The sequence below is a fragment of the Bubalus bubalis genome, chromosome 6 (genome assembly GCF_019923935.1).
Source record: "Bubalus bubalis isolate 160015118507 breed Murrah chromosome 6, NDDB_SH_1, whole genome shotgun sequence".
NCBI classification, from domain to species: domain Eukaryota; kingdom Metazoa; phylum Chordata; class Mammalia; order Artiodactyla; family Bovidae; genus Bubalus; species Bubalus bubalis.
In genome coordinates this window covers 22,217,402-22,231,166 of record NC_059162.1, presented here as the reverse complement: position 1 = coordinate 22,231,166, position 13,765 = coordinate 22,217,402, and positions in this window count along the sequence as shown.

The following is a 13,765-nucleotide window of genomic DNA, read 5'->3' as shown; positions in this document are numbered from 1 at the left end:
AAGCTGTGATAGGTTCATCAGTACCATCTTTCTAGAGTCCATAAATATGCATTAATATATGATATTTGTTTTTCTGACTTCACTCTAATAGGCAGTGAACACTTGGTTACTTCCACCTTTTGGCTGTTGTGAATACAGCTGCTATAAACATAGGTATACAAATATTTGTTTGAATCCCTGCTTTAACTTCCTTTCCCTTTAGCTTTTTTTCTTTAGTCTTTAATGTAAGTCAACTTCATTGACTTACAGAAGTGTAACTGCTGGATCATATGGTAATTCTAAGCTTGATTTTTTTGAGGAATTGCCATAGTTTTCCACAGTGGCTGTGTACTATTTTACGTTCCCACCAAGAATGTACAAGAGTTCCAATTTCTCTGCATCTTTGCCAACACTAGTTATTTTCTGTTTTTTGTTTTTTTTTTTTTTTTTTTACAATAATAGCCATCCTAATGGGTCTGAAGTGGTTTGGGTTTGCATTTCCCTGATAACCAGTGATGTTGAGCATTGTTTCATGTGTTTATGGCCATTTGTATATTTTCTTTAGAGAAATGTCTATACAGGTCCTTTTTCCATGTTTGAATTGGCTTGTTAGTGTCTGTTGAGTTGTAGGAGTTCTTTATATATTCTAGGTATCAATTCCTTATCCAGTACATGACTGTATCTCCCACTCCACAGGCTACGTTTTTGCTGTAGACAGTGTTCTTTGAAGCACAAAATTTTGATCATGTCCAACTTACCTATTTTTTTCTTTTCTTGCCTATGCTTTTGGTGTCATATCCAAGAAATCACTGCCAAATCCCAAGTCATGAAGCTTTCTCCCTATGTTTTCTTTTAAGAGTTTTACAGTCAGAGCTAATCTTTAGACTGACATCAATTCAGTAATTCATTAGTATTTTAAGCATACCTTCATAATCCCAAGTCTACCATCATCCAGCTCACATTTTCCATCTTCCTATTAAGCAATTAGTTGTCTTATCTATTCTTTTAATGAGTACCTACAAAGCTAAGAACAGCAGTGAAGTGGTCAGAAATGGCCCCACCCTGCTCTCACCAAGTTCAGTCTATTGATTGAAGAAGTCAGACACTGAACAGGTGATTACAAACACAGGTATAATATGAAAGAAGAAAAGGAAGCTGCCAAGATGTAAGGCTGAGAAACATAAAATAATCCCAAAGATTTTATCAATTTCTTGGGAATCTTTGACTTATTGCTTTATTAACCTAAATAAAAGAAATAGTTCAGCTAACTACTGATTCCTAATGGTAATTACTGCTTTCTTCCCTAAGTGCTCACAGACTTCTACTTAAGAATCCATTCTAGGCTCTACTGGGGCCAAGGAGCTCTTGTTTTTCGGATTGTAGAGTCTAACATTTCATGCATTTTAATACAAGGACCACATTTGCCTTTGTATTTTGGCTCTCTGAGACGAAAAATCTGAGAGTATCTTGGGACTTCCCTGGTGATCCAGTGGTTAGGAGTTGGTCTGACAATGCAGGGGAAATGGGTTTCATCTCTGATCTGGGAACTAGGATCCCATATGCCATGGGGCAACTGAGCCCACGCACCACAACTACTGAAGCCCATGTGCCCTAGAGCCAATGCCCTGCAACAAGAGAAGCCGCCACAAAGAGAAGCCCACACAGTGCAATGAGAGTAGCCCCCGCTTTCTGCAACTAGAGAACGTCTGTGCACAGCAACAAAGAGCCCTGTGCACTGCAGTGAAGACCCAACACAGCCAAAAAAAAAAAAAAAACTGAGAGCATTTTAATTTATCATAGATAATTCTCTGAAGTAACATCTATAGCTTCTTTATCTACCTTGGGATATCACTCAATGGATATCAATATCTGAAGTCATTAAAAGCAACTGGATGTTATATCCTCACCTCTTTCAGGTTTTGATTCCTCCTAACAATGTTTGTTTGGTAATTTTTGGCTTGAAGATTGGTTCTCCTTATAGGAGAGACTTGAAGCCTTCCCTGGTGGCTCAGATGGTAAAGAATCTACCTTCAATGCAGGAGACTAGGGTTTAATCCTTGGGTCAGGAAGATCCCCTGGAGAAGGGAATGGCAACTCAGTCCAGTATTCTTGCCTGGAGAATTTCATGGGCAGAGGAGCCTGGAGGAGGAGCCTACAGTCCATGGGGTCACAAAGAGTCAGACACCACTAAACGAACTAAAAGTAAAAATAAGTAATTTCTTGTTGTTGTTCAGTTGCCCAGTTGTGTCCAAATCTTCTCGACTCCATGGGCTGCAGAAGCACAGCAGGCTTCTGACAAAATGTGATCCACTGGAGGAGGGAATGGCAAACCACTCCAGGATGCTAGACATGAGAATCTCATGAACTGTATAAAAAGGCAAAAATAAGTGCTAGGAAAGACTTACTAGGAAGGAGAGCAGAATTTGGAGTTAAATGATTTTGTCCTGTCTCTCTCCTTTATTAAATCTTTGCCCCCAGATATTAGGGCCTATATTTGATTTTTTCATTATATTCTCAGAATATAGTTAAAAAGCCTTAGCTTCCCCTCCATACCCCACCTCAACCAAGCCTCAGCTGTCATGGATTTAAAATTGTGGGAGTTGGGGAGAAGTGCTTGCTGGGGGTTGAGGAAGTGCTGAGTGTAAAGTGATGATGTGGCAGCTACATGTGGACAGTTGGAAATAAAGGCTGAGACATTTGGACTGGTTATAAAGATGTGAATTCCTCTATGAGGAATTGAGATGAGTATGGATTATCTCTCAATGGAAATGAGAGAAGAGAGTCACATGGAAGGCCAAGAAATAAGTCACAAAGGACTGGCACAATCAGAAGGGGAGAGAAGTTCCAGCAAAAGAAACTGAAATCCATTGATTAAGAAGAAATGATCTTCCTAGACCTTTAGATCTAACTCACCTCTCTTACATAACTGATGAGAAAATGGCTGTCCAGATAAAAAAGAACAAGTCATTGGAGTAGCTAACAAAAGTATAGAGTTGCATAAATCCTGAAGGGGTGAGAAAGTGGCTTTAAGCAGTAGGAAGTGGTCCACAGGGCCAAACGGTACTAAGGAATTGAAGAATGTGAGGGTACTAAGAATGGGTCTCAAAATTAATTAAATGATGCTTTGGTCTTCTAGTGTACAGTTTTGGTAAAGAAAAAAAAAAGAAAAGGAAGCCAGACTGCAAGGTAAGTATCAGGGGAAAGGGTCTGAATGTGAAAGAGACAAGGAGATGGTGAGTTATATACACTCAGCTTGACAAGAGAAATAAGATGATAGCTAGAAGGAAAGGAGAAATAATGTTTAAAATAATGGAAATATTACTATTCTAAGACAGAAAGGAAGGAATCAATTGAATGAGAGGGATGGAGGATACAAGAGAACTCTTGCCACCCTTGGCAGGAAGATCACAGAAGCAGAAAAGAAACCAAAGCACAGGTGGAGGTCAGCTTTGGAGAAAGGAAGATACTGGAAAGTGAAAAGAGGAAGGTACCACAAGTGGTGAAGGAGACAAAGCAAAAGGAAAGCCATACCCCAGAGGACAGGTGTAGGGGAAAAGGGGAGAAAACCAAGCTGACCTCAAGGTCAACGGCGGGAATGAGTCCAGCCTCTGCCTCTCCCTGGATCATTGGCTTTGACCCCTCTGAGCCAGCAGCTTTATACTGGGATGTCACAGTCTTCATATGAGGCTCGTATCAGTTAACACAGGTGCATATGCCCAGTACAACCTAAGTTATCAGAGCATTTATGAGCTTCATCCCAGGACTCACAATGCAAAAGAGAAGGTCTGAAATGGCTGCTCCAGTGAGTAAATTCAAAAGCTCACAAGAGGTGTGCTGGCTGGGCAATGGGTAGGTTCTAGCTTGAAATTCCTTATCTTCTTTCAGAAGAGAGACCCAGGATGCCCTGCTGTTGCTCTTCTAGGCTCTGAAAGGCAGCACAGAAAAGCCTTAAAGAAAGAAAAACGAGAGCGGAAATTTCAAGATGGGATGTTGGGAGCAGTAGCAAGAAGGTACTTTCAAGAGCTACTCATCCTTAGAGTCTCCAAGCCCAAGCGGCCCAAGGTGATGGTAGCAACACTCTTAACAGGGTTATACTGAGGTCACCAGATTCCCAAGCACTCCTCTTTTCTTTAAAAAGTTCAGAATCATCAAATTAGAGGACCAAACCCCAGCCCTGACCACATAAAAGACAAAAGGAGGCTTGCCTCTAACTCAAGACTGTTCACAGGGAATGAAGGATGCTGTGGAATTATAGGACTGCAGGTTCTCAGAGTGGGTAGACTTTACAGGTCATTTATTCCACCACTTGGCTGGTGTGAGCCCCTTTCCCATGCTCTGGCTAAATGCCCGTGTAAGCTCAAAATCCTGCAGCGACAGGAACCCTCACACATAGCCCAGTTCATGCATGGAAGCTCTGACTAGTTCATGGATTATCCTTATATTGCTCCGTATGTCCCTGTAGCTTACATACTGGCCTGAGTGTGGTCCTTAAGACACACATAAATAAAAGCTTTGATGTGCCCTGAGCCCTTCCATCCTCCCCGAGATGGTCCCTCTCCAGTTGACCTGCTTGTCTGTCTCTGCTCTCTGAGCACAGCTCTCTGGGAGTGCTCTGAGCTGGGCAGGACAGGACCATCACCTCCTTCATCTCAGGGACCAGCACAGACACAGCACATTTAGAATTTTGAGGAATGCATCATATCATTGACTCACATTGAATAAATTGCTCACTATAACATCTATCCTGTTGTGGGCAATTGATTGTGAGATCAAGAACTTGGTATTTATCCCCAGTAAATTTCATCTTGCAATATTTGGCCCAGAATCCAAAAAAAAAACAAAAAAAAGATATCAGTATGGACATCTAACACACTTATTCATTCACTCATTCAGTCATTCAATTACCTATTTCTTCCAGTTTTATGCTTTTAGCAAATGTAATTAGCCTATACTCTATACATTTATTCTGTTGTGTTTTTTGCAAACCATTGAAAAACATGTCTGAAAGGACAGAGCCCTACCATACAACACGCAACACCTCCTTGAAGAATGACTGACTGCTGCATTCGTTGTTTTATTAATTCAGCAAATTTATTCATTTAATATGTGTCAACACAGTATGTGCAAAGGCATGATCTCTGAGCTGGAGAGACAGAGAAGCAAACAAAGCAGACAGAGGTCCTACTGATTATAGAGCGAGAGACAGAGGATAACACGAATGCTGCTACTACTAGCTGACATTTATTGGGCATTCCCAATATCCCTAGGCTTGCTCTAAACACTTTGCATGTTTATTCTTCACAAAACCTTGTGAAGTAAATATAGTACTATCATTATTCCCATCTTATTGATTAGGTACACTGAGGCAAAGAAGAGTTAAGACCCTTGCTCAGGACCACACAGATCCTAAAGGATGGAGCATCAGTGCAGGCAGTCTGGCTCCAGAGCCTGTCTGTCTAACCACTGAGTTTCGATTGTGTTTCTGCAAAAGCAAACACTAAATTAAACATATATATTAACATGCAAGGAAATCTCCTCATATGAAAAGGAGTGACATTTAAGCTGAGGTCTGAATGACAAGAAGGAGCCAACACATCAAGAACAGCAAGCCCTCCGTAGGGATGAGGGCTTTCCTGGTGGCTCAGTGGTAAAGAATCCAGCTGACAATGCAGGAGACACAGGTTCGATCTCTGGTCCGGGAAGATCCCACATGCCATGGAGCAACCAAGCGAGTGTGCCACAACTATTGAGCCTGCGCCCTAGAGCCCATGTGCTGCAGCTACTGAAGCCTGCATGCCCGAGAGCCAGTGCTCCGCAACAAGAGAAGCCACCTCAATGAGAAGCCCATGCATCACAATGAGAGAGTAGCCCCTACTCACCACACCAGAGGAAAGGGCAAGCAGCAATGAAGACCATAGCACAGCCAAAAAAATTAATAAGTTAAAAAAAGAGGTAGGGGATGAGGCTGGAGAGGTGAGCAGAGGGCCTATTACGAGGGGTCTTGTGTACTAGGGCCTCCTAGGGATGTAGCTCTAGGAAATCAAGCAGTATGAATATGCGCAATTGCTTTAGTATCCAGCCTACACGTGTGCTAAGTCACTTCAGTCATGTCCGCCTCTTTGTGACACCATGGACTGTAGCCCACCAGGCTCCTCTGTCCATGGGATTCTCCAGGCAAGAATACTGGAATGGGTTGCCATGCCCTCCTCCAGGGGACCTTCCCGACCCAAGGATCAAACCTGCATCTCTTATGTCTCTTGCATTGGCAGGCAGGTTCTCTACGGCTAGCACCACCTGGTCTACATGTGACCATTTTGTCCACGAATAAGCCATGAATGATTTCCTGTCCTAATCCCCATGCATGATCCAAAATGCCCCTTTACATCCTGGCAGCTCCTACCTAGCTCACTGGTGTACATCAAGACACACTCTGGACCCATAGTCAGGATTCAGCATCCATTACATCTCCAGTGTGCTGGCCACATCATAGCCTCTCTCATCTTCAGTTTCTGGGGATTTTCCCCATTGTTCCAGAATGTTATCTCACTCCTTGCGCTAAGGTATTAAGCATCTGTGGACACTTAGATCTACAGAGCAGTCAACTCTTTCAACCCTTCCCCTTCCTGACCTCTTCCATTCTTCTCCCCACAAAGCCCAGGTAAGCTGTGTCTAACGTTATGCATCTGGCTTCCATTACTAACGGCTCCAGGGACTGCTCTCTCATCTCCCAGAAGCCCTGCTGGTTTGACCCCATCAAGTTCTACTTACCCAAGTGTTATACAACCCTCCCCTTAATTACACACTCAATCAGTTCCTCCGAGCTCAGCCATTTGTGGTCTCTGGGCATCCCCCGGCTGCTCTTCTGGAGGGAGCTCCCAGGCTAGGCCTTGGCAAGCCTCTGAAACACCGACTGGGTTTCTAAGGCCATGGTGTCCAGAGTTGAAAGCCTTGCTGCTATTTCACACTCTATTTCCTTCCAAATTAATTCTCTGATGAACACTGTCCTTTGCAGTGATTCAGTGCAGGCCATTTCCTTACATCTTTCCTTTTACCTTTGAGATTTTTAATCTCTCTCTCCAATCCAGATTTTCCTCTGCAGAAAGCCTGCCTCAGGGAAAAATGCCCCGCTTTCCAACCAACATAAACAGCCCGACCCCACGGCACACTTCCTTCACTGGTTTACCCAGGCCCTACCTTTGATTTCAAAGCCCACGCTTGCACTCTCTAAACATCCCTGCACCACAAGAAGCGACTCAGATTTTAGGGGCATACAGTGAGCTGTTGAATTCTAACTTCTTTAAGCCCCAAATACATGAAGATGAGGATTCAAAGGTTTATACTTAAGCATTTACCACATTCCAGACCCTTCTACATAGTTATTTTGCTTTACATTCTCTACCACCTGCTCCCTCTAACCCACAGATAGCATCCTCATCCTCAATATACAGATGAAGAAAGACTTGATCATGTTGAGTTACTTAAGGTCACAGAGTACAAGAAAGCGGTAAAGCTGGAATTCAAGCCCCTGGCCCTTTACTCCAAGGTGGGTGCTCTCACCACCCCACAAGAGTGCTTAAGCACCTCTAGAACAGTCACCAAGGGGACTTCCCTGGTGGTCCAGTGGTTAAGATGCTGTACTTCCACCGCAGGGGGCATGGGTTCAATCCCTGGTCAGGAAACTAAGATGCCATGCTATGCAGCCAAAAAAACAAAGCAAAGACTTCCCTGGTGGTCCAGTGGTTAAGAATCTGCCTGCCAATGCAGGGGACACAGGTTCAATCCCGTCTAGGAACTGAGATCCTACATGCTGTGAGACAACTAAGCCTGCGCGCCACAACTACCGACCCCACGCACTGCAGCTGCTGAAGCTGGAGGCCCTAGAGCCCGTGCTCTGCGAGAGAAGCCACCGAAGTGAGAAGCGCATGCACCACTGGAAAGGAGCCCCTACTCACTGCACCTAGAGAAAGCCTGCACACAGCAATGACGACCCAGTGCAGCCAAAAGTAATGCATAAATAAATGAAAATCAGTTTTTTAAAAAGAAAAAGGTCTGCTTTAAAAAAAATTTTTTTTAATGTTGTTAAAAAAAAATAGTCACCAGGATCATACTACCAGTGGCGTGCCATCCAGGACGTGGCGCCCACTACCTCAACTGCCAGAGGAACACTCGGAAGGAGCCACAGAGGGGCTTTTCTGGCAATGCTTTGAGCAATGCCTCACGTGTATTTTGTTTGTTTTTAACATTTTTTTTTTCTTTTTGTCAGTTGCCTCACATTTGTATAACACTCTGACATTACAGCATGCTTTACACACCTGACCTGTGTGAACCCTGGGGTAGTTCTGTGAACAAGACACCGTATTAGGGTTCCAGTATACAAATGAGGATCTGCAGGCTTGTTAACGGGAAGTTAGCAGAATGTCCTAAGTCACATGGAAACTACCTGCAGAGGCGAGACTTGAGCTCAGGGAAGACAGGCTTGGAATTGGGGAAAGTGTTTCTCTCCTCTCCGCACTCACCCTTGGACAGGGACTAGGGTCCTAGAGGTTGATGGGGTGGCCTGGGACGGTCAGGACTGCATGGCCGGTTCCCTTGGCCACTAGAGGGCAGGGTCTGAGCAGAGCACACAGCCCTCTCCCCAGAGAATTCCCCAGGCAGCCAAAGGGACCCACACCTGCCCGTGCAGAGCCAGGGTGCACAGCAAACCACAGCTCTTGGCCCCAAAGCTGAAGAATGATACTTCCCTGGCATATATTAAAGAGGCTGCTCTTAAACCCCCCCAGCCTTCTTCACAGGTATATGAGCAGTGCCCTAGATGCGTCCAGCTGAGGAGAAAGGGTGCCGGGTATCACTTGCAAAGATGCAAGTTTCTTATAATAAACAGGTCAGCACACCAGGACCCAGTGCCCTGAGGTCTGGGGGTGCGGGTGGAATAAAAACTCTTTCCTCCTCCCTCTCTCCAGGTGGATCTTTCAGTTTTGATGTCCTTGCTGTCCTTTCAAACTATGTCATTCAGTCGCTAAGTCTTGTCTGACTCTTTGCAACCCCATGGATTGCAGCATGCCAGGCTTCTCTGCCAGAGTTTGCTTAAACTCATGGCCATTGAATCAGTGATGCCATCCAACCATCTCATCCTCTGTTGCCCCCTTCTCCTCCTGCCTTCAATCTTTTCAAGCATCAGGATCTTTTCTAATGTGTTGATTCTTCGCGTCAGGTGGCCAAAGTGTTGGAGCTTCAGCTTTAAACTATCTACATGAAACTATTAAAGGAGAGTCAGCACAGCAGTGCCTGGCCTTGTCTTTGCCACTTATTTCATCCCAGCGCCTACAGGAGCCAGAGCTCCTAAGACAAGCCACGAGGCCCTCGGGAGGGTCTGTCAGGTGAAGTTCCCAAGAAGTCAGCCTATCTGAACAGGCTCCGTTATATGGGGGAGGAGGGGTGAGATCCCCTCTGGAAATTATTTCAACCTTAACAACACTCATTTTAAAAGCATTAAGAAAAGCCAGTTGAGGCCAAGGACAGGTTAGGCTATGCTGTGCTTTTCACATCCATCCTCAGAACAAATTGTCAGGTTAGGGAAATAGTAACATCACTGTTTTGCAGTTGGGAATAAGCTCGGAAAAGTTAAATGTCTTGCCCACAGTCACACAACTTGCCAGAGAGCGGCCAGGGCTCTCCTGCACGCATAGGCGTGCTCTCCTTGCTAAGGGCAGGCGGAGGGAAGCACGCCTGCAGAGAGGGCAGCTGGAAAGAGCAGTGCAAAGCGCCTGGCTAGTTGAGGAAACTGTTAGTGCTGAGCCCAGTGGGGCAAAAAGGAGCATTTGAAGGCTCTTACGTTTACTCAGTTCTCACAACAACCCTAATTAGTTAATAAGTTGATAATAGTTAATAATTATCTCCATTTTACATGAGAGGAAAAGCAGGCTCAGACACCTGTCCAAGGGTCACAAAGAAACAACTGTTAGCATCAGAATGTGAACCCAGCAGAAGCCCTGTTTCCCTTACTCCATGCTTCCCCCTGGTGGTGAGTGGGGAAGAGTGCACAGAAGCCCCCTTACTGCAAAGCAGAAACAAGGATAGGGGGAGCCATCGGAACCCAGTCAGTGAATCTTGGCTGAAGTCCACCTTGTGCCACGTCCTGTACTTGGCTCTAAGAACATAGCAAAGCACAAGACAGGTGCCCCCTACTGACAGACAGACAGAAACACAGGAGGTATCCAGATGCAAGGGATAGGGACTTCACAGGTGGTTCAGTGGTTAAGACTCCACACTTCCAATGCAGGGACCGTGGGTTCAATCCCTGGTCCTGGAACTACTACATTCGGTGACGTGTGGCCAAAAAAAAAAAAAAAAAAAAGTACAAGAAAAGGAAGAAGGAATTCTCAAGACAGCAACACAGAAATTCTGCCTGAGTTTCCAGCCATCAAGATGGCAATACCAGCTCTTACCTGAGTCCCCTTCCTAAAGACTTGCTGGTCCCCACGACTGTGTGAGCCAACTTCTTTTTTAAAAAAAAAAGTCTCTCCCTCTCCTTAAAAAAAAAAGAAAATGAGAGGGATAGTTGGGCGAGAGAGGGTGTGTCGGGGGTCAGGGAAGGGAAGAGTGTGTCACAAGGGCCAGAGGGCAAGGCTTACTTTTCTTGAAACAGTTCAGTCTGGGGATGCGTGAGGGGGCATGAAGGATGAGGCTGGAGGGGCAAGCAGGGGCCACATCTCAAAGGAGATGACCCACTAGAAAGGCGCTGGGTGACCTGGGCGGATAAGTGTGAGCCCAGGAGAGCAGAGGCAGAGGGGATGTGCTCACTCACTCTACCAATGAGTGACTGACTACTAGTGCGCGCCAGGCACTGTTCTCAGCGCTGGGCACACACGGGTGAACAAGATGAAGTCCGCCTTCACAGAGCTCACGTTCTTGTCAGAGAGACAAATAAATACACAAATGTGTAATATCAAGCACTGAGAAAAACCACAGTGGAAAAGAGGACAAGGTGGATTGGTTTACTTGGGCTACCAGAGCAAAATACTACAGACCAGGTGACTTACACAGTAGAAACGCACTTCCTGACCGTTCTGGAAGTTCACGATCATGGTGTCAGCAGGGCTGGTTTCTTAGGTCTCTCTGCTTGTCTTATAGATGTCCATCCTCTCCCTGTGTCTTCGCATGGCCTTCCTTCTGTGTCAGAGTCCTAACGCTCTCTTCCTTATCCAGCCACATTGGATTAGGGTCCATCCATATCACCTCTTTTTACCTTAATTACCTCTTTAAAGGCTCTACTCCAATACAGTCACATTTGAGGTACTGGGGGTTAGGACTTCGAAATATGAATTTTAAGTGGACATAATTCAGCCCATCACACTAGGAGACAATGTAATTGGGTTGTAGGTAAAGGGGTGGATCTGAAATGTCTCATATAGGACAATATGGAAGGGTCTCCTAGAGATGACAGTGAGCTGAGATCTGAATGAAGAGAGGGAGCTAAAAATGTCCATGCCTAGGAGAACTTTCCAGAGAGGGGAAGAATGAGTACAAAGAGCCTGAGGTGAGGACATGCCTTGGGACTTCTTGGGAGACAAGAACAGTATGGCTGGAGTCCAGTGAGAAGAGACAGGGAGGAAAGGGAGTTACATAAAGGCCTTGACCACCATTATGACTGGCTCTTTTGTTGAGACGGGAAGCCTGGGAAGAATTCTGAGCAGAAGACTGACATGATCTGACTCGTATTTTAAAAGCCACACCTGTGTTGGGAATAAATTAGCAGAGAGAGAAAGCACAGAAACAGGAGACTTGGCAACAGTCCTGGTGAGTGGTGCTGCTGAAACAGCAGCAATGGTAGTCTTGAGAAGCAGTCAATTCTGGATAAGGCGCAATAGCATTTACTGATGGATTAGATATAGGACATAAGAAAAAGACAGATGTTAAGGGTAACTCCAAAGTTCTTGGCCCAACCAACTCCAACATTTAGAGATTTTTAAAAGGTAGATTCAGAGAAAACTGAGAAGTTAAGAAGTGAGGAAAACCATTTGTCATAGAAGCCAAATGAAGAAACTACTCCAAGAGTGCTAATGAGAAGTTGAGTAAGAAGACTGAAAACTGGCTACTGATTTAGTACTCAGAGGTCACTGATGATTTTAACAAAGCTGTTTCCATGGAATGGTAGGGGTGAATGCCAAATCACAGTTGGTTCAAAAGAGAAGGGGAAGGGAAGAATCAGGGTATAAACAACTCTTTTGAAAAGTTTTGTTATAAAGGGGAGAAAAAAATAGCACAGTATTTCAAAGATGTGGGAAACATTTTTCAAGACAGCAGATTTTATGTCATGTTTGTAAGCTAATGGGAATAACTGGTAGGAAGAGAAAATTAACAATACAGGAAAGAAATAATTACAGGGTTCAAAGCAAAGCTGGAGGGTTGGCCTTCGATAGGAGTAGGAATGGTTCATTCTTAGTAACAGGAAGGAGGGCCTTGTAGGTACCAATGCAGCTGGGTTAGCAGGTTGGGGAGGGGTGATGGAGATGGAAGTTCTCTTCTGATTGCTTTTACTTTCTTAGTGAATTAAATATAGCAATCAGTAGGGTGAAGGGATATTGAAGGATGAGGATAAGAAAATATTAATGTATTTAATTCATAAACAGGTGGGATTGATAGAACTTAACAGATCAGACATAGAAAAATGTGACAGGAAGGAGATAAGGATAGATTTCTGGTTTAGTAACTGAGTGGATGGTGGAGGTGTCTTCCATTCAAATAAGGCAGGCTTGTGGGGAGGGCAGGTCTAGAAGGAGAGAGGGGAAATTCTGTGTCTATGAGACCTCCAAGTGGGCATGAGAGTCTGAAGCTTGGAAGAAAAAACCCGAACTAGAGAAGGAGATCTGGGAGTCATCACCATATAGACAGTGGGAAGCAGAGAGGTTCTTGTGCTTGCTGTTTTCTCTGAGAAGTAAAGGGATTGATGGTTTGAGATTAGAGAAAGTTTGAGATAGATTCTGGGGAAGAATGAGAAAATTGAAAAGGAAATAGGGGACCATCAGGTAACTTTGGAGGCCCAGGTCAAGGTGGAGCACATATGCTAAGAGTGGTCCTGACCCACCATGCAGAGACCTCACCCATGCTTCTGGAGCTACAGCCACCAGAAGCCAGTGACCTCCCTGCTGCACAGGGCTCCATCTCACTGCCCAGCTACGCGCCCTGACCTTTCACACGACACCCTTTCCCCCTTGCTTACCTGGTTAGCTGACCTTTTACATGACACTCTTTTCTCCTTACTTAACTGGTTAACTACTACTCACTCATTTTTCTCTATTCAGATCAGGGCAAAACCCACCAAAAAACCTTTAACTGCTCCCCCCAGCCCCTGCCAATCAGGGCTGAGGGTGTCTTCTCTGAATCCAAATAGCCCTCGAGGTACCTTATCACAGGATGAACCATACTGTATCGTCATCACTGATATACTTTATCTGCCTCTCCTACTGGACTGAAAAAACTTGAGGGAAGAAACCTTTCACCCCTATAACGACCACTACTTAGTAGGTGTTCAATATATGTGTGTAAAATGAAGATAGGCAAAGAATTGAGGTCCAAAACCACACGCGATTCTATAGCTTATGTCACAGGCAAGAAAAGGAAAGTGTTAGTTGCTCAGTCATGTTCGACTTTTGCAACCCCATGGACTATAGTCCACTAGGCTCCTCTGCCCATGGAATTCACCAGGCAAGAATACTGGAGTGGGTAGCCATGCCCTTCTCCAGGGGATCTTCCCAAACCAGGGATGGAACCCGGGTCTTCCACATTG